The following is a 22,763-nucleotide window of genomic DNA, read 5'->3' as shown; positions in this document are numbered from 1 at the left end:
GCTCTCACCATTCCAGTCCATTCTCCATTTAGCCATCAAAGTGATTTTCTTAAAACACAGGACTGACTCTAAACTCTCCCATAAACTCCAGAGGCTCCCTATTACCTGTAATGGGCTGAGGCTTGAGTTGATGCACTGAGGTCCCAAGCACATGAGGCTAAATAGTAATTGGACCATACTCCATTAATATATAAGCCTGGAGAAAGAATGCCCCCCACACACACTTTTTGTGCAAGTCCTGATGTGTTGTATAGGAAATGACGATTTTGGTGGGTAGAGGCAGGGGAGGGATAAAGGAAGGGGAAGAGAGACTGCTTGCTTTTGCCATTGTGACGACCTTTCAGCTCAGATTCCCCCTCTGTTAGCTGGCTTCCTGTCGCAGCTGCCCATATTGCTATCACAATCTTTCTTGTCCATATTGCTATCACAATCCTTATTCACCTCTTCACTTCAATAAAGATTGAAGATTTTTTCCCTTAACCTGAATTCCTGACTCCGGCTGATTTTAAATACGCGGTCATTACAATTACCTCCAGAAGCAAGTGCACAATCGTCTATTTGGCATTCAATGTCCCCCATAACTTGGCTCCCTTTTACCTTTTCTATCTTCTTAGACCTCACTCCCTGATGCTAGTCTTTGATCTAGCTCCACTGGTTTCCTGGTAATTCCACCAAAAAGACACTTTCATTCTCATCTCCAAGCATTTTCTCTAGCTATCCTCCATGATTGCTGTGTTCTCCCTCATCTTCACCAACTGGATTCTCTGGTTTCCTTTAAATCCCAATTAAAATCCCACTTCTTCAGGAACCCAGTCCCTCTTAATTCTAGTGCTTGCCCTCTCTTAATTATGTCCTATTTATCCTGCATGTAGCTTGTTAGCACATACTTGTTTGCCTGTTTCTCCCCATTAGATTGTAAGCTTCTTAAAGGAAGGGGTCTTTTATCTTTTTTTTTTTTGTATCCCCAGCTCTAAGCACAGTACCTGGCACATAATGGCCCTTTAATAAAATGCTTACTGATTGACTGACTGAGGGTGCCATGAAATGGAGTTTGAGGGCTTCTGCCCTGATAAATCCAAAAAAAACTTTTTTAATATTAATTCTCTTTACTTCTTTTAGCATAATTGATCATCTATTTCTCTTGGTCTCCCTCTTTCCTTGGCTTCTATGATCTTTAATATATCTCTGATTACTAGTGTATGTGTTCTTTAATGAATCATTCTCAACTCCTAATCCCTAAGCATTCGTGTTTCTAAGACCTTCTTCTCTCTCTCCTTACTCCTAGGAATTCATTCTTTTCCACATTCCCAAGTATTTCTATGCAGATGACCCCCAGATCTCAGTATCCAGCCCTAATATCTCTCCTGAACCCAAGAACATCACCCACTGCCTACTGGTCACCTGCACCTAAGTGATCCATGAGCTTCCTTAACACATGTCCAAAACAGAATTCATTATCTTCCCCCTTTTCCCAACTTCCTTTATTCTCATTGTTGTTAAAATACTACCATCTTTATAGATTCAGCTTTTAAAAATCAGAATTAACCTGTGCTCTCCGTCATCTCCCATATCCAATCAGGTGTCAAGTCTTATCAATTCTACTTTGACAACATTTCTGACATCCATCTCCTTCACTCCACTCCCACATCCATTGATCTATTTCAGTCTTTTATCACTTTTTACCTATAGTAGGCTCTCCCCTGTTCTTTCCTTTTCTGGTACCTCACTCCCTTCTCCATCCTCCACACAACTGTCAAAACAAATATTCGAAGACATAGACCAACGATGGCCTTCTCTTACTCAATAATCTCCAATGGCTCCCCATCGTCTCTAGAAGAAAATAAAAACTTTGCAGTCTGACATTTGAAACCCTACAAAATCTGACTCCAATTCTTCTTTCAAATTTAATTTCATAGTAATAAAAAAATCGCACACTCAATGCCATTTATCCTTTAACTTGATTTTCAACATATTCCCTCTGTGACTTAGCACAAACTGTGCCAGCCAAGTTAGAAATATGTTTCTTGCTCATCCATTTCTCTTAGAATCATAGTCTTCTGCCTGCCATCTAGGGGAGGGAAAGAGGGGAAAAGTTGGAACAGAAGTGTTTGCAAGGGTCAGTGATGAAAAATTACCCATGTGTATGTTTTGTCAATAAAAGCTATATTAATACTAATAATAATAATAATAAAAGAATGATAAAAATGATAAAAAGAATAATAAAAGTCTTCCTCTCATTCATATGGAAGCTTCTTGAGAGTTCTGGCTGGCTTTCTTTCTACTTATACTGGTATTCCCTCTATTGCGTGGTAGTCCAGTGCCTGGAACACAATAAGTATTTAATAACTGCTTGTTGACTGACTAACAGACTAATCCTCCTTTAGGACTAAGTTTAGTGCTTGCTTCAGCAGCACCTATCCTAAAATTGGAATGTACAGAGAAGATTAGCATGGCCCCCGAGCAAGGATGAGATGCAAATTCCCAAAGACTTAGTTTAAGTGCTACTTTCTACAGGAAACCTTTCCTGGGGTCCCTCATGCTCTCAATTGATCCTTGATGTTGCTTCCCTCCAGTAAAATATATATTTCTTGAGGGCTACATTCATTTCTGTATTTTTTTATTTTTCTCCCTGACGCCTGACACTTTTTCTGGAACAGAATAGGTACTTAAGCTTTATTGAATTACTTTAATATTAGGCACTTAAACCAAGCTTCAGATGTACACAGTTAGGAATCCCTTCTACAAAGAGCTGCCCATAGAGAAAAAAACTGCAGCTGTCCAGTTCAGTTACTAGGCACATTGGCAGTGAGCACAAAAGACTGGGCCAGATGACAAAAAGCCTTGGAATAAAATAAAATAAATCATCCCAAACCACCCCATGTCACACATTTACACACACACACACACACTCTAAATGCAGGCTATCTCATATGGTCAAACCATTTAATTTTATGACAATATTTACTGTTCAGTCTTTTCAGTCATTTCCAACTCTCCATAATCCCATTTGGAGTTTTTTGGGAGAGATACTGGAGTGATTAGCCATTTCCTTCTCCAGTTCATTTTACAGATGAAGAAACTGAGGTAAACAGGGTGAAGTGACTTGTCCAGGGTCTCACAACCAGCACGTGTCTGAGACCAGATTTGAACTCAGGAAGATGAGTCTCCCTGTGTCCAGGCCCAGAGCTCTCTCCACTGTGCCATCTAACTGCCTCAACAATACTTAGGTCACCTCAATTACCAGAGTCCTCATTTCTTTCTTTTTATTCAAAACTTTTTGGGAGGAACGGGAGTCTGTTATATAGACCAATCTAATTGGATTCCCCCACTGGATAAAACCAGACATCCCTTCAGTATTTCCTGAGCATCCATTTCAATTCAACAGCCATACAACAACGTGCATTCCATGTCCGATTTTGGATGAGGCTAGAAGGTACAAAGCTTCCCTTGGAGGCTCCTGCCTTCAGGCAGGTAATGTGTCTTCTGAAAAGTAAATACAAAATGGATACCAGATAAATAAAAGCTTTGGGGGCAATGCCCTGTCTACTGGGGGAATCGGGAAAAGCTTCCAGAGGAGCCCCAAAAGGATTGCAAGGGATGGGAAGACAAGGGAGAACATGTCATTCATAGGATGGCCTTTATAAAGGTTAGACACTGGAGAAGGAATCTTAGGAAACAGGCTAAAAGGAAGGGCAAATGGATGGCATATGAGGAAGGAACACGCTTAGAAAGATGGATTGGATCCATTTTGTGTCAACCCCAATGTATAATTGAGAATCAGCTTAACATGAGGACCTTAGAATCAGAAACCCCCAAGTTCAGATTTCACCTCTGACACCTACTGGCTATGTGAGCCTAGGTAAATTACTCCTATAAGAATAAACCACAGAGAAGATGCTGGCGTGCTTTGGCAAAAGAAGTTTCCACTTCCAGGAGTCCCCTTTACCAATTACATCCCAGATTCAGTTTCTGTCTAAGTCCCCATTCAGTCTAAGAGGGAAATGACAGTTAAATGGCATAATGGCCAGAACACTGGAGTCAGGACCACTCAATGTCAGGCTTCAAACCCCGTCTCAGACTCCTTCTAGATCCTGGGCATGTCATTTAACCCTATTTGCCTCAGTTTACTTGCCTGTAAAATGAGCTGGGGGAAAAATGGCAGAATCTCTGCAAAAAAAAAGGGGGGGGGCACAAAGAGCACCATGACAAATTCAGTAATGATGCAGAAATGAACCAATGTGTAACATTGAGAGTACCAAAAAGAGGGTCACAAGTAAAATGATTGAACAAAGGAAAGAAAAAGAAAGAACTCATGTATCATGGCAAAGCAGAAATCAGCAAATCTGATTATTTGTGATCACGGTTAAATCACTGAACGTCACTGAGGCTGTTTTCTCATCTATAGAATGAACAGGTTCGACTAGTTAAGTTTCTGGTCTCGCATCTTTTAGGAGGAAGGAGCCATCACTTCTGGCTAGGGATCCCTCCATCGGGGAAGACTTCACAGAGTGGATGGAATTCGAGCTAAGCCACAGAGACAGTCGGGGATCTGACAGGCAGAGGTGGGAGGGGAAGGGCATTCCAAACAAAAGGAACAAGGAGCAAGGTCACAGATGAAAGAGCACATTACGGAAAGTTAAACAGTGTGCACAATGGATAAGGGGTAGGAGGTAGAGAAGTACAGAATATTATGTAATATCCCAAAAGAAGGAACAGCTAAACACCTAAGGCTCTAGGGGTGAGTCCTTGCCAGCTATTTCCCAGGGTTATTTAAGGGCACTAGGAAGTAGCCCCGGGGGCTGGTATTGGTTATTTGGGAATTGGAAACTGTCCAGGGTGCAGAAAAGTGCCGGGGATGGAGGGAGAGCTGGCATTTGTGTTGGGTTCTGGAGAGTCTTTGAACTGGATATAGAGCTGGAGGACAAATGCAATGGTTATACAGAAATGAACCAGTGTAACATAGAGAGAGAGCTTAGCACAGTGCTTGGCCCAGAGTGAGTGATTAATAAATGTTTGTGGTTTGATTGATTGATTGATTAGAAGGATTGAAAATGAAACTATGAACACTACAGCAAATGAGGTGAACCTTGGCTATTGACTGAGCCCTAATCTAAATGGAACTATGGGTAGATAAGTGGGTTCCACTGCCTTTCCCCACACAGACATTTTCCCAAAAGGGAAGTGATGAGAGGCTATTTCTCAAAATCTGCCTCATACTGTCTCTCTCTGAATCAGACATTTTCTGAGAATCCTTGCTAGGCTATTTTAAGAAGAGAGTTCAAGGCATGGGGGTAAAGTAGAGATAAAAACACGGCTATACAGGGAATGGGGCTTGTGTGACTGCCAAAATCATTATACTTAGATTTAGAATCAAAGGCCCTGGATTCAAGTCCTGACTTCTAATTAACACATGAGTTATCTTAGTCAAGTTTTTCAATTTCTCTGGGTTTCAGTTTCCTCTTCCATAAAATAAAGAGATTAGATAAGGATGATTTCTCAGATTTCTTCTAGATTTTGCTTCTATGATCTCAGAAGACTGAAAAGCTTAGTTGACAACATAAAGATAGCACAAGGTATGACAGAAACATGACTTTAATCATGGATGATCCATTGAAATATAGATATCCAAATTACAAAGTATTCTTTATCTTATGAATCTTGAATCTCTACCAAAATTTCATATTCTTTTTCATGTGTTCTTTCCTATTTCCACTAAAATATTAAATACCTAAATAATAGATATAAATGAAGGCAAAATTAATTTTCTAAAAAGTGGAAAGAGTGAAATAGATTTTGAAAAAAGAGATCATCAAAAATAATGATAACTTCCATAACAAAATGCAAAGTTCTATGGGCCTTCTGGGAGGAAAAAAAGGTCCAAGGGGATATCAGTTTTTAAAGCTATTCAGAACCAACCTGCCTATATCCCCAGTACAAGATCCTCTTTTCCTCATCATTTACTATTTCATTATTCCCAGTTCAGAAGAAGCATTTTGCAACATGAAATCTTCTCTTCTAAAGCCTGTTTGAATTGTCCTCAATCTCAAGGGGGGGAAACTAGTCCAAAAAATCCATTTTGTGGACTGTTTGGCAACATGACAGTTTCAGGTCATGTTTCCCCAGGCCATGCAGGATGGAGTGAAGTCAAAAACACTCAGATCTATATCCCCCTTGTGTTGTCTGTAAAGGACGATTGCTGACACTTCTGTCTAGCTCATTAGTCATGCTGGATTGCCCTAATGGTGCCATCTTCACCACATGAGCTAGATCCTTCTTCCTTGTCTCTATTTTAGCAGAAAATCACAATGGCTGCAGAATCATCCTGAATTCATAGAAATATTGGTGAGATGATCTGCATGACTGTAGCTGAAGGATGCACTCAGCAGGAATGTTTCATCTGGGCTACTGAGACAGTCACTCAGTTGCCAAAATGTTTTTCTGACATATACATATATATATATATATATATAGTGGATCCCCTCCAGTAATAAAAATATTGAATAAAAATCATTTCATGCAGATTCTAGACCTCTTATAATACCTTATGTTTATTAAGGTAGATTCTCCTTCATGCTGGACTGCCTGTGGGCACTCCAGCCATGCTAACTCAATCAAAGCAAAGCAAAGTGGGAATGAATTCATTTTCAGGTAAAAAATAAAAAGCCATGGGAGTCAGCCTGCTCACACAGGCATGTGGTAAGGGCACAGCATAAGTTAGTAACAGCTCTCAAGGTCAAGATAAGATACACACAAGTTCCATCAGCAAGGAGACAAATTTCACTGCTGGAAAATATCGTAATGAAAATTACATGGAAAAGTTGTAAACCGTTTAACAGATTTAATGGAATTCAGGAGAAAGCTCCATTATAAGAAGTTTAATCATTCATTGTAAGACCCGCACTGGATGGTTGGTGGTTGGATAAGGAGGCAACAAAATACCCTCCGTGTCTGATTGCAGCCTGAATATTGGGAATGGTGAGGGAGTCCATAGCAGGAACTCAACAGTTAAGTTTTCATTCCATTAGAAAGTTTTCCAGTCTTAAAAAAAAAAAAATTTAATGATCTTTCCATCTTTCCATCCTAGTTATTGAATTGATGACCTTGGCATAGAAGGAGAATGGTTAATGGCACACAATTAGTTCAGCACTGACATCAACTAAACAGCAATTTAGCTATTTAAAGATGTTAACGTTTTCCCCACGTCACCATCTGCACAGAGGTCCATTCTGATTGAATTCACATAGTGGCTATCGACGGTACAATTGAAAATCATTGTCAGCATCATCAAGTAATAGCCACCAAAGGTTTTCTTTTCAAACAAAAGGGATGAAAATGCCTATAATTTGTTTCAACCACTCTCTTCAAGAATCAAAAGATAGTTACCTAAAAATGGAATATGAACCTAGAACAAAAGGGGCACATCGCATCTAACAAAGCAGACCTGAAAACTATCATTTCCTCCAAAGCTAAAAACCCAGTTAACTGCCATAATAGAATAGTTTTTATTAAATTGTTAGAAAAGGGGGGATAGGAAAGAGGACGGTGGATGAAGTAAATACCATATCTTAAGCCACATTCTCTTTTCCATTCCCATCCCACCCCTGAAGAGATCTACTTGCAGATTGGGTAAGATTAACTCTGTCTTATCTATTAAAGAACAGGAGGAATATCCTCATCAAAAAGGATAAAATAGTAAGGATGAAAAAATCCATCTACTAATTCTACCCTCCTATAGTTACATACAAAGATGAAAAACTTGTGAAAAACCCAATTATCTGTTATGCTTATAAATAAAGTTAGTGTGATTTTTTTCTACTGAATTCATGATTTAGGAGATCTTAATTGATTAAACCAAACAAATATTTAGTCACAAATCAAAAAAGACTTTCTTCTAATTTTTAGCAAAATGCTAAGATAATTTCTCATTTTTTCATCATCAAGGCTATTCCAATTCAGTAAATTATTGAAAATATATGCTATAAACATAGCAGTGTATAAATGTATGCTCATATTAAAATTGTATCTTGTTCTAATTCCTCCTTTCTAATCAATATAGTAAGTTGATAAGTGATTAATATACAATGGTAATAGGAAATAAGATTGCAAAGGAGAACTTAGAAGTCACTCAAAGGTCCTCAAACTATGGCCCATGGGCCAGATGTGGCAACTGAGGACGATTATCCCCCTCACCCAGGGCTATAAAGTTTTTTTCTTTAAAGGCCCACAAAACAAAGTTTTTGTTTTTACTATAGTCCGGCCCTCCAAAAGTCTGAAGGACAGCGAACTGGCCCCCTATTTAAAAAGTTTGAGGACCTCTACCAAAAAAAAATCAATGGAGAATCATTTACAAATTTTAATCACATATTAACCAAAAAACATACCCTTGGTAACCTGTGCCGAGTCAGTAGAAGCCCCCTAGGTTTTGCTGCTAAGGCCTATTTACAGGCTGGTTGTATGACAAATTCCAGATGTTCTCGATATGAACAAGAGCCTGCCAAATGGTGCTGATAATTTTGAAATAATGTGAACATGCTAACTTTGAAGATGTCCTGACAATTTTGAGATGACTCAGGTATGTTAATGAACTAACTCCAGGTAGCACAAAAAAAGTCTGTTACCACCCCAAAAAAATCTACAAAAATGAGATCTCAAACTTCTATCTCCATTGGGTCCATGTGGCCAAGTGTCTCATCTCCAATAACCATGATCACCTGAATGATTATCTGTGTCTCTCCCCCTCCATCCTCTTCCCCATCACTACCTGTTCTCACCATGCCATCCCCTATCCCTACATCTCTGTGTCCCTTTTGCCATTTGTCTCTGTACTTTCTATGTTCTTATACCCCTAGTGCCTTATTAAGTAGAATTGCTGTCTCACTTCCTGCTGCCATCATGGTCAATCCCAATAAGTACCTAAGGAAGAGGGCATATCTGCCCCATTACATAATTTCAAAAATAATCAACTTGTGTCTCTTTACCAACAATTTTCCATGGTAGCTATTTATAAATGTTAAGGAAAAAGGTAAAAATGAAGATTTCCTATATTTCAACTTTCCATTCATCTGTCCTCCTCCAGCCCAGCATATATTAGTAATGACCAGAGATAGTTGGAAAGCTGCCCATAAGAGTACTCCAAATGGAATATCATTTAGTGACATTAGTTAATAATATTCTAAGTTCAAATGACTGGGCAAAACAGAGTAGCTTGATTTTACAGCTTCCCAATAAGATGATAATTAGTGTCATTTTCTTTTCCTAAAGATTTCTCAAAAGTTTTCTGTATCGGGTGAGATCAAGATCCTTTGAAATAAATGATAAGAATCTTTATTATTTCCATTTTACTGATCAAACAGTCCGGAAGCATTTATTAAGTGCCTATTGTCTATCAGGTACTATCCTAAGTACTAGGAATATGAAGTCAAAGATAAAGTAATTCTCACTCTCAGAAGCATTAATGTTCTGTTATGATATTAATACACACACACAAGTAATTGTGGAGGAAAGGAGGGACAGCTGGGGTCAGGAGAAGTGAATCATGAAAGGTTTCATGTAAAAAGTGATTCAGCCCAATTCCCAAGGGAGTGTGGATGTTAAGGAGCAGAAACTAAGAAAAGGTAAACAACTTTCCTATAACTAGACTTAACTTGTTTATAAATCTTTGTTTTCTTAAGTCCTTTCTCCACTATGCTAAGTCATCTCCAACAAATATATAGAATAATAATTAATAGATCTGATTGTAAACTTTTTTTTTAAAGAAAAGCTATTGAGAGCAAGAAGAGGTCACTGGAAACACAAACTGTAGGTGTGGCTCAGGAATGTGCTCCAGATCCCAGCCTCTGAAGCACAGGTCTCATTCTGTTTCAATTGTTCCTCAAATATTCAGAGTAATAGCTAATCATCATTAGGAAATCTGAGCTATAAATTCCAGAGGAAATCATGATGTAATTGGAAGACACATTTACTGACAAGATGCTGTAAATCATCTCAACTAAAATACTGGAGCAAGCTTAGCCATTAACCTTTTCTTTCACTAGCAACGTGGGCATTTCATTGGTTTAAAAAAAAAAAATGGTTCTTGTCTCTGATAAAATAAATAGAAAACTGGGTTCTTTTGCTATCTTGGGCATATGGGTATACAGAGGGCTTGCATACATGTTTCCATGTAGAGACAGGGGTCTATCCTGGGCATACAAAGGAGAAAGTAGTGAATGAGTATGTTTTTATCAGGTCGAATTTCACTCTTGAATAGAAAGGATTAGCAAAAACATTTCTTTTGTAATTATCATTTGGAGAGAGTTGATTAACCATTCAGAATTAGGGAAACTCATTGAATGATTCATTTGGCATTTATTCAATCCCTCAAATTTTGTTCACATTTTACCTAGCAAAGTTTCCCCATGTAAAAAGAATAGATATTGAAAAGTCCAGTCATGAAATAATCTATTTTAAAAAACTCAGGCCTGTAGCATAAAATGGCAGGAAGCTAACAGGAGGACTATTCCTTATTCTTCCTTTTGAAGATGGACCATATTCATCCAAATTTCTAGATTCATAAAAGATAAGAGATCATTTCAGACAACCTTCTCTTTTTACAAGTGAGAAAACTGAGGCCTTAAGAAGTGAAGAAAGTTGGCCAAAGTCACAGAGGAGAAAAAGAGGAAAGTCACAGAGGAGAGAAAGGGGAAAGTAGAGAAGGGGAAAAAAGCAGGAGGAGAGAGAGAGAAGAAAAAGGGAAAAGAGCAGAATGAAAAGGGAAGAGGAAGGAGAAGGAGAAAAGGGGGAAATGAAAAAAGAGAAGAACAAAAGAAGAGAAAGAGGATGAGGGGAAAGGAAAAAAGGAGAAGAGAAAAAGGAGAGGAAAAAAAGAAAGGGGGAGGGAAAAAGAAGAAGGAAGAGAAAGGAGAGAGAGAAAGCAAAGGAAGAAGAGGGAAGAAGAGAAGAGGGGGGGAACTAAAATGCCTACTTTTATTATTGTAAAACATTTTAACTGTTTTTCCCTTTTTCTTCTTTAAATCCCTCTCTAATCCCAAAGCAAGATAAAGACTAGAAGGAATTTTTCTCTTTAATGGCCAATACAATAACTTATTTTTTCTCTATATAGAGAGAAAATCCTAGGTTTTAGCCTTACCTCTGCTAAAAACCAGCTCTGAACCAGTGAGGAAGCCAAATGTAAGCCCACATTTTCTCAATGCATCATCAACTTTAACAGTCTCCATAAACATGAATAATTAGCATTCTTATTATCTTTAAAAACAACTCTCAACAATGAATTGCTGAGTTCTGTCTCAGAGATCTTGCAGTTTAATTGGTTAATGATATCCTGTGGTCATTTCCCTGGTCCCTTTCAGTATGATCATTTTGTAATTCCTATGAGTCTATGCAGAGCAAAGGGGACAAGGTGGCAATGATACATTTGCCAGGTGATGTCATATGCACAGGAGGGAAAGGAAACAAATGAGAAATGAATTAAAATGTGTTATTTATTCCTTTAAAATGTGCAGAAGAAGTCAGCAGGATCAATGGAGCCTTCTTCCTGGGACCAAGGGAAAAACAGCCTTCGTCCAGAAAATGACTTCATGCATGTCAGAGAGGGAGCTAGTAGGAGAAAATACTTTGGACATGAACATTTGCCAAATCCTTTTAAAATAAGCAAAGAAAAAAAGTTGGGGAAAAGAAAGGTCAAAACATTCAAGTGTGAATGACTTAAAACTTTGATGAGAAAGATAAAAAGAGAGACAGATAAATAAACATACTGACAGACAAGTCATCATGAGAGTGCTTTCCTGCTAAGTGGCCCTTTGCTCCAGAGTCTTCCAGATATTTTAACCAGAACAGCATCCCTCCCTTCTGTGACTGAATATTTATGACAATTTTTTAGTGTTAGAATTGTGCTGTCACCAAGCTTCTATCTAAAAAGTATATATGACTGAAGCCTCTTTGTACAGGAAAAAAAAAAAAATCAGTTGAACAATATCAACCACAAATGAGGCATCCTAATGTGGTGTGAGATTGGAAACTGCCTGGAATCGTGGGATTTGTAGGGCAGACAAACAAGTATTCCCTCTCAGTCTCCAGAGTGATTTGGACTATATTTGATTTCCAATCCAGAGGGTGAACTTAAGGTCTCACACTGAGAGAGCAGGCTCAGTGGGAAGAAGGGGGACCCTATGAGGACACGAGCCTGCAGCAGCCAATCTTATAAAAGGTTACATTGATTTATTAGGATGGAAAGCATTGATTGCCAGGCAACTAGTAACAAGGAAGGAGAGAGAATGTGGACTTCACCAGAATGACCTAAGTAGTCATAAGACTAAACAAGGAAAGTTGTTGTTCAGACATTTCTGACTTTTTGCTACCTCATTTAGGGTTCTCTTGATAGAGATACTGGAGTAGTTTGCCATCTCCTTCTCCAGCTCATTTTACAGATGAGTAAACTGAGGTAAATAGGGTTAAGTGATTTGCCCAGGGTCACCTAACTAGTAAGTGTCTGAGGGTAGATTTGAACTCGAAAATAAATCATCCAGACTCCAGCAATAGTACTCTACTCACTGCACAAATGAGAGCTGAAGAGGACCTCAGCAATCATCTTACTCAACCTCTGCACAAAAGTATTTCCCACTATAAATCAGCTGCCAAGTGGTCATCTAGCCTTTGCAGGAAGTCTTCCATGGATGCTTAAGCTATTATCTCTCCAGGTAGCCCATTCCATTTTGGATAGTTTTAATTATTTTTGGAAGCTAAATGTGACTCCAACTTCTACTCACTATTCCTGGTTTTGTGATCCTTAGAGACCAATCAGAACAAAGATATTCCCTCTTCCCCAAGAAAGCCCCTCTTCAAATACTTAGAAGTAGTTTTCATATCCTTCATGAGTAGTCTTTTCTGCAGGTTCATCATGTCAAGTTTGTTTGAATCACTCCTCAAATGTCCTTCCCTAGTGTGTTCCACTATATCAATGCCCTTCTTAAACTTTGGTGTTTATAACAGAACTCAAAAAATCAGCTTTGATGAAGCTGACACCAGGGAATAATATTACTAGGAGTGATGACTTTCTTACTGAAGTCCAAGATAACATCAGCTTTTTGGTTGCCATATCACTGCTGACTCATATTAAACAGTGCATCCCACAAAACCACCCACGTCTTTTTCTGAACAATTGCTATCTATTCATGCTTCCTCCGTCTTATACTGGGAAGGTACCAAAAAACCTACATCCAAGACTTCAGGCTGATCTGATGTAAAGGGATGTTTAGCTTAATAAATCTAACCACTTGGGGATATTATGATATGATAATACTCTCTGTTTAAAATAATCATCTCAAAAGTAAAGTCTGAGATTTGGATCTTAACATTTCCCCAAAATTAGAGCCATAGCTAGAAATTTTTATGCATGGGACTTAGAGTACAAATCACTTCAAACAAGCTCAAAAAGAGTTCCCTCAGTTGGAGAGGTACTGGTCATTGACATATGGGAGGAAGATGGAAACTTAGATCTCAGGATGCTGGCCTTGTCCCTCTGAGATTATCACTGACACGTGGATTGGAAAGGAAACAGAATAGAATCAGGAAAGAGCTTACCCAAGCCAATGTTTGCCAACTTTCTACTTTAACTAGTACTTCTGGCTAGCTGAAGCATACAGTAATTTTCTGGTGGACTCCTTAGAGAGTCCTAAACATGTCTTTTTTAGTGTATCTTCTTTGCCCTTGGTTCCCAATGCAGATATTCATCAGCCACCACCATTCGGAGGATGATGCTATGACAATCATGAGAAGTCCAAAATTTTCTGACTTCATGAAATCCTTGAGACAATTCTCTGATTGGAAAAGTGAGACCATCTTCTTCTTTGCTTAGTGACTCTCTTTCAGAAACTTGGCTAAAATTGCATCATAGATAGACTGGTCTACCACCAGAATAAATGATTCCAAGTTAGCTGGCAAGATACACATTGTAAATATGAAGTATTTGTTAAGAAAGAGACACAAATAAGAGGGAAAGAATCAGGTGCCTCATATAGAAGGTAATTTAAATTTTTAGAGGGGGAGTAAAAAGAGCATTCATTCCAGACAAGGGAAACAGTATATAAAATAGGCAAGACAGACAATTTTGTTGGATATTATCATGCATTAAAAAAAGTAGTAGGAGCTAATCAAAAGGCTGGAAGGATAAGGTGAAGCCGCATTGTGAAGAGTTTTAAATACTACAAGAGGAATTTGTATTTGATCCCATAAATAATAGAGAACCACCAGAATTCACTGAACAAGAATAGATCAGTTCGACTCTACTATATAACACCATTTAATACCATATAACCCACCCCATTAAGAAAATTAGAACTAGAAACCAGGAGTGAATTTTCTAGAACCCTAGCATTATAAAACCTGATCTTCATGTTATTAAAAATGAAAAAAGGAGTACTTAGATGCAAATAAAAAATCAGCCTTAGACATTTCTAAGGAGCAATGTGGAAGCGAGTTTTAAAAGGTTAATGGGAAAATATTTTGTGTGTGGCTTACTGTGGTCAAGTTGTTTTATTTGTAGAGATGACATTTTGGCTCATGATAAAGCCCTGGAATGGGAATTAAGTTCTTCATAGTGAGGATGGTTAAGTTAAAGGCTGTCAATTTGAAACTTAATTACAAAAACAGAAAACTGTTTCACAAAATAAATTGATTTGGGATGCTTAATTACTGCGGAAAGAATTTTGTGGACTAAAGTATGCTTTCAGAAGGACAGAGTTGCTGTCTTAGCTTTGTTAATATTCAGGAAATTTAAACATCAACAGAAACTTTTTCCTGTTAAACTGCCAAGAACTGAACTTTTTAGACTATAGATGACTACAGGATGATAACATTAGAGAGACACTTAACACCAATGTTAAATTTGCAAAATTAGAGAACATTTGTTAATAGAAAGAGCCTTAAATATCATTTATTCCAACCTCCCATCTACATTGGATAAGTTTACCAATTAAGTTTCCTATATAATTCACCAATATTGTATAAATTTTATTGCTATGATTGCACATGTATGGCCTATATCAAATTGCTTTGATATAGCAGAGAGAGAGGAAGAGAGAAAATTTGGAATTCATTTTTTTTTAAATAAAGGTTAAAAATTGCTTTTACATATAATTGTGGAGAAACAAAATATTATATTTAAAATAGTGTCTATTGCTACAAGGCTTGAAACTTTCAAATATTCAATTTAACTAGCATGGCCATTCCACTCAGGCATTTGCCACCAACCAAAACTAATTAAACAAGCCAGTTAACTGACTACAGACAAGGAATACCCTAAGGAGCATTCTTAATAAGGTCAGGTTGAACTGTGTTAACAAATGGATTGACCACAGCTTCTCTAAGGATTTTTCAGATGTTGCTGTGACCTCTAGAAGAGCTATAAAAATTCAATCCCACAACATCATGGTGAAGCTTCTCAGCTTATATGGGCCCTGGTCTTGAATTCCTACTGATCTGTTACTAATTACACCTACAGACATAGGTCGTTGGATTCTAGGACAGCTGTGCAAGAATTCCCAATTAAGGATCATATTAAAAAAACATAATCAGGCAAGACATGAAAGTCCCCATGGTACATGACTAGTATCCTCCTGCAGAGGATGAAAGATGGAAGCATTCAAACATAAGGATTTATTGAGCAGAGCATGTCAATCATCCAAAAAATTGGGACCAGTAGTCTTCCTCTGCACCCGAAACATCAGGGGGAGATAGATTTTTATGCTTTAAAAACAATTAATCAAATAAGACCAACTACTTAAAAGGAATTATTTCCTTGTAGAGATAGATAGATAGATAGATAGATGAGTATCAATCTGTGTGTATGTGTATCCATCCAGATTTCTGATCAGCAAGCCTTAGGTCATTAGTTAAGTAAGCCTCCCACCCAGTTAGGCAGGGCTAGGTTCAAACAATACAACAAAGTTCTCTCACAATTCCTTCCCTTGAATAAAATATTCCCAAAAGAGAGAAAGTAGAATAGACCCATAATTGAATAGAAAAGAGACTGAGATAGCTCTAGAATCTAGTCACAAGATGGTGTTCCCTCAGTTCTCACTACCACTTACTATTCTAATTTTCTCAATTTCTTCACTACTCAATCAAAATTTCATTTTCTATAGTTCATCCTTATAGTAAAAATAGTTATAGTTACAGATAACAGGATGCCAGTAGATCAGTGAATCTCAGAACACATGCAGTCCAAAAATATCAACGATACATGTTTGAGGGATATGAAGAGGAATCCTTGCATTTCTTTCAAAAACAAATTTAAATACATTTTAAAAATCCAAGACACTAGAATACACAGGAAGCAAAACCTTTCTATAGCCTTATATGTAATTGTTAGTTTAGATCCACTTGAATATATTCATTAAGGAGAACTCATTTCCATACAAGGTATGTAGCCCATTGCATAGTTGGAATTCTTATAAATTTCTGCCTTGTGATACACAAAATTAACCTCCCTCTCATTAAAAACCCATTGGTCCTAGTTCTATTACATAAAACTTGCAGAGAACAAGCCGATTTACTCTTCCATATCACATCACTTCAGTTTTTTGAAGGTGGTCACCATAGTACCACTAAATTTTATCCTCTCAAGTCTATAAATCCCCTTATAATCAATCTGCGTATAATGTGATTTTTGAGTCAATTCCTCATATAAATCCCATGTCCTTTGGATTGTCACTATACCTCATAATTCACTGCCCCAGTGAAACACATACTTGTAATCAATACTAGTAGATCAAGACACAAGCTTCTTCAGCAACAGTCTAAGATCATAATGAGATGAAGCAGAGCATGGAAGAGAGATGACTTCAGTCAGAAAGACCAGGGTTGAGGTCCTGCCTTTGACCAATATTACATGTAAGAATATGGATTTCAAGCAATATTCAAAGCTCCCAATCAGTGCTCTAATTCTGTAAGTTTCAGCGAATGGATTCTTTAAGGAACTCCATAAAATGATTAAATCATAGGTTCTAATTTTTTAAAAAACTATCTTAGCTTTTTGGGTGGCCATATCACTTTGTTCACCTTCTCAGCTCTTTGTCTATGAATAAATATTCTTCTGACCAAATTTCTTGCCCCTATCAAATAGCTCAAGATCAATAAATAATATGGGTTTATCCATGGAAATTACATTAAAGAAGATGTTTACCACTATACCTAAGAATCATTGGGATCTTCCATCTGACTTATGTCAGATTTTATTTTTGTGGGGTTTTTTATGTGTTTTTTTTTTTTATGTGTTGTTTCCCCCTATTAGAATATGAACTTCTTGAGGGTAGACATTGAGGTACTTCTCTATTTGTATTCACAGAATTGCATACGTAGTAATTCCTTCATATTTCTTTCCATTCATTTATTTACTCAGATTGTGCTGGCAATATCCCTAAATCTTTATTGTCTGAACTGCTAAGACAGACCTGTACCATCCTGCAGTTTTGCCATTAATATTTCTAACCCAAATGAAATACCATCCATTTGATCTATTAAATTTTATCTTCTTACCTTCTTCGAAGTCATTGCTATGTAACCCATATGAATCTTTTTAAAGCCCGATTCTGTCATCTGATCCAGCAGCTATCTTTCTAAGTGTCATTTGACATATTGGATAAGCATGACTGATAAAGATGGGGAATAGGAAAGACCAAGAATATGGCCTTACTGAACACCTCCTTGTGCTGACATTTCAATTTCAATTAATTAAGTTCCAAACAAACCTTTATTAAGTCGTTTCTATATATAAGGCAATGTGTTAGGTAGGTCTAGGAATACCAAAAAAAATCAGTAAGACAAAAACTCTGCCTTCAAGGAATTGATGCTTTAATAGGGGAGGAAGAGGAGAGAATAGATGAGCAATATATGAGGTAGATAGATAAGAACAGTGGAAAGAGCCCTGATCCTGGAACCAGAAAGATTTAAGTTCAAATCTTGCCTCAAACACTTGTTAGTCATGTAACCCTAGGAAAACTGTTTAACTACTACCTGCCTCAGTTTTCCTTTTCTGCAAATTCTTCATAAGGGAATAGAAATACCTTCCCAAGATTGTTATGAAAGTAAAATTAAGCATTTGTAAATCATTTTTCAAAGTTAAAATTTCTCATGATTTTTTTTTTTTAAAAAACAAGACAAAGTGTGATCAGGCAAAGTAAAGCAATGCAGGGATTCATACTTGAAATTCAAGGATATTTGTTTTCTATTACAATAGGGCTAGAGTAGAAGGGGTGGGCAGGAAATTATACAGATAAATTTCCCTAAAACAAAAGACTGAGGATACTGATCAGGGACAAAAAGCTCTCCTGGTGGAACCACTTACATCTCAAAGCAATTAATCAAGTATGAATAATCATCAAGACTTCTTCCTTTAACTTTCAGTCTGGAGGGAAGAAATCATGCAGAAAACCAAATATAGATTTTTTTTTTTCTCCTTGAAATGAGAAATGGGGGAGGCAAAAGATAAGGTAGAATAATACACTAATAAAGAATAAAGATATTTCAAATAGTATCTCATGGGGAAAAAAGTGGAGATCACTGGATCAGACAAAGGTAAAGCAATCCAAGGATTGAAAATACTGGAAATCATTCACATAGAAACCTATCACTTCTCCAAGAAAATCTTTTCCCCAGCTTGTCCTCTCTCCAATCCATCCTTTTTAAAGCTTATATTATTCCCTCACTCAAAAACTCCTAGTGTCTTTGACAGAACACAAATTCCTCAGTTTGACTTTAATGCCCTTCAGAGACAGAGATCCAAGACATATTTCTAAGACCACTACACATCAGAGCCCTTCACACAGTCTATGTTCTAGATAATCTGGGCTTCTTGCTATTGGCAACCCATCTCCTCATGACTGAAAGGTACGTCTTCTGTACTTCTTCCTCTCAAAATCAGCATTTTCTTTCACCATCCTGTTCACATGCCACTTCCTACAGGAAATGTTTCCTTATCATTTTCTATCTTAGGGTTCTCTGCTTCTTAATTTAAATTATCAAAATGTGCTTATCTATTTGTATTATATATCTCCTTCATAAAGTATGACTTCTTTGAGATCAATAACTATTTTTTTATCTTGTGTGGGGTGGGTATCAGTTGAATCAATTACCCCACTCCATTAGATGCAAGAAGTCCTTGAAAGCCATTGGATAAAACTGAGCAACCCTAAATCAAAAGTATATAGGTGAGGAACCTAAATAGTGCCCTCTGGATCTTTCTGGATAATAGAAAATCAACTCAGAACCAAAATATTCCAGTATTTCCCCAGAACTTGGGGAGTGAATGACAAGAAAAGAGAGAGAATGACACTGAGAGGGAATCATTTAGGAAAAAGGGGGCAAAGACCTTCATTTTCTTTCAATCTTTTTAACCTATAACCAGAGAAACATTTCTGAATGGTCAAAAGATTTCGACTTCCATTGGCAATGGGAATTTCCAAATTTCCCAAGAACAGAAGTGGTCAGAGGATAAATTAGACACATTAAAGAAATATAGCTTCAAAACTATGGTAAGGGTCCCAAATTTCAGAGCCCATCAAAGATCTGTTATCCCAAGGAATTTTATAATGGAAGGAAGAAAATGATTTCTCTCTCTATCACATATGTTCTAAGCTTGAGACTACCTTCTCTTTGACACTATTGAATATTAAGCAAGTGTGGCACAGACTACTGGGAAAATGTATTGTTTCAACTGTTTTATCATACTATCTTAGTCATAATACTCTTTTATAAAAGTTAATTTAATCTTATCTAATTGAAATCTTGACTAACTGAAATCAACTGATAATTATGGGAAAAAATTACCAATGGGGGCTCAGGAAGAAAAAATACCTCATAGCCCTTCATGGTCTCCCAAAACTATGAGGAAATTTTCTAGGGACCCAACCAAACTTATGTATAATACATAACACTTAATAAACATATCATATCTTAATAACACATAACAATTTAATAAAAATGTTCTGGATAGCATTAGAAATTTCAAAGAAAAGTTTTCCTGCCAAGAAACTTAAAAACTTCACAGACTTCACTTACTCCAATGACCCTGGGTTAACTACTAAATTTATCAACTTATTTTGTTCCTGCTGACTCTCTGAACTTTTCCAGACAGATATGTTCCAAACATATTAGTCTTCATTAAAGTGATTACAAGTTTAACCGGTTTTAAAATTATGACACACTAAGCATGTGAAAATCAAGAGTCTGTAATTGAGATCCATGCTGCTCACCAGAAGGATTAAACTCTCCTGAGAATCAAGGGTCGTAATTGCAATTTTGAAGAATCCTCTGCAAGTCTCTATTTTAAAACAGTTTAATTCAAATGGGTTATGAGGTACCATGCAAATACTAAAGGGAGGAGGGTGGAGTCCAGTGAAAGAAAACTACTTTCTTTTAAATGGAAAAATATTGTCAAGAGGGACTTGAATGTTATAAGTATGAAATTCATAGCTAATATTTTGTACTCAAGGCAATTGCTCTGAAATGTTCATCACTTAAGATGAAGGGGAGGGTAGAAATCAGAAAGGAAATCATGGGGTAAGAAGGAAGAATTCACTCCTCAGCTTACCATTTCAGAGATTCGTTTTTCCAATTATTTATTCTTGCTAACTAGATGCTCAATTACATTGTTTTTTAAATAGAGAAGGACTTAAAATTGTCGCCAGTGCCCTCTAAATCGGACATCCTGAAGTAAAGTTCTAATCATTGCATTCTAGTTACATCCCTAAGTACATGTCAATTTCTCTTTAGAAATAGTAATTTGAAGGTAAAGGCGGTTTCTGTGAAAAACAAGGTACAGAGGAAACAACATCCATAGCCCTCAGAAAGCTGTTCACTAGTAGAAGATGCTGATTTAGGTAAAAGTCCTTATTAGCCCTGTGGAAATATTAGAGCTGGATTAAGTAATGATAAGTAACTGTTTAATCAAGAAGATGATTTAGAATTAGACATTTACATTTCCCAAAATCTTGCCATAAATTATTTATCCTATTTATAATTAATCAACTATGACTAGGTAATTAGAGTTTGGTGCCCAGTGAAATAAGGAAATTAACCTGAATTTCTAAAGATTTCGCTGACAGAAAGCACATTCTAACATGCTTTGAGGACAGACATGACAAAAGACCATGGTTTTTTTTTTGTTATTGTTTTGGTTTGTTTTGGGTTTAGGTTTGGGTTTTCTGTTTGTTTGGTATTTTGCTAAATATACAATTGCTAAATTCCAAAAAACTCATCCCTAGGCAGGGTAGCTACAAGGGTGGTGAGGTTTGAAGCCTTATATAACAAAATAAAGATTCTGAGTGGGAAAAAAATCACAGGACTCATTAAGTCAATACCCTCCCAGATAAGGAAATTGCCTTGTCTAAGGTCACATAAACAGAATATACCAAAATCAGGACTTGAATCCAGCTCTTCTTCCTATAAACAGACTTTCCCCACTATCACACACTGCTTCTAGTCTCATCAATTAGAGAAGAGTTGTGATCTCTCTCAGTGGAGAAAATACGCCCAGCAATAAAATTTTAAAACAGTAAAATATTATCACATTGTTGATATGCCCACTGATGATTTCAGTGAAACGTTATTTTGCCACAGCATGGATGAGACTCAGTTATCCACTGAGAACCCTTAGGGCAGCCTCACCCATTGGCTCATTACCCAAAGCCAGACCAAACTCCAGATAGCATCTACTTGAATTGAGAGTCCAGTTCAATGAAAGTTCATTACACATTCACCATGAGAAGTGACCAGAGGTCTCTAAAGGATGGTCTTGCAAAACTAAACTCAGAAAGGTACCACAAAATAATCATCATAGTTTTGGGTTTTTTTGTTTTTTTGTTTTTTTTTTTTTTTGCATTGTTTCTGGCATACATCCCATTGGACTTAGAATGTTTGTTTCTGCTTTATTTGATTAGCTCACTTTCATTTCTGAGCCATCCCTCCTGTGACAAAGAAGATTATCCGTATTAAGAACAAAAAAAAAAAAAAAAAAAAAAAAAAAGATTGAGCTCCTTGAAGATAATATACTTTATAAATAAAATCCCTCTCTGGTATTTCATTCAGGTTTGGAGGTGACCCTGGATTCTTGAAAGCTACGCCAGCAAAGCAAGTGTTGAAAAGTTTCTGAGCACCAGCTCAGTGATGGGCTAAATCTATGTCTTCACAGGACTAGCTTGGCTGGACCAGGCCATGCTTGGGAGGACTCAATTAGAGAATATTAAACCTGAAATGACCTTCATGAATAATTAGTCCAACTTCCTATTTTACAGAGAAGAAAACTAAGACCAAAAGATGTAAGTAAATCCACCCAAGATCATACAAGAGGTAGAATCTCTATTTCCTAACTTCCCAGCTAGTGTTCTTTCCATTCTATCATCTCACTTCTTTATCATCAATTTTTACTTAGCCTTAATCCATTTTCCATTTGCATTAATATTTTTTATGTTGATTTACTGATCCTATGCCCAGGAGAAAATCAAAGTGTTATTGTGACTTCTAATGAATTCATTAAAAAGTAATAACCATTATTTGAAAGGAAACTGAGTCATGAAGCCCTGTGAAGGCTAATGAACAATATCTCTGAATCTTTTCTCCCCATTGACAGTGCTAGGTTAAGACGGAGTTGCCTGTGCGCCAAATTTGGCACCTGGAATTAGGTAGGTATGGGCCACATTCTTCTCACTTCCTCCAAAAAGTTGAAAACTCCAAAGAGGAAACTTATTAGAAGGAGACAAGAATGCCCTCTA

At 37.0% G+C, this 22,763-nt stretch overlaps 1 non-coding gene across 1 annotated transcript; it reads left to right on the top strand.

Moving 5' to 3' along the window:
* Positions 1–2,395: 2,395 nt before the first annotated feature.
* Positions 2,396–2,502, top strand: LOC127539556 (U6 spliceosomal RNA). Its single transcript, XR_007947983.1, has one exon. It is a non-coding gene; the product is annotated as a U6 spliceosomal RNA (small nuclear RNA).
* Positions 2,503–22,763: the final 20,261 nt, after the last annotated feature.

This window comes from Antechinus flavipes, chromosome 5 (genome assembly GCF_016432865.1).
Source record: "Antechinus flavipes isolate AdamAnt ecotype Samford, QLD, Australia chromosome 5, AdamAnt_v2, whole genome shotgun sequence".
NCBI classification, from domain to species: Eukaryota; Metazoa; Chordata; class Mammalia; order Dasyuromorphia; family Dasyuridae; genus Antechinus; species Antechinus flavipes.
The sequence above is the reverse complement of the archived record's forward strand: the minus strand, read 5'-3'. Positions and strand labels throughout refer to the sequence as shown.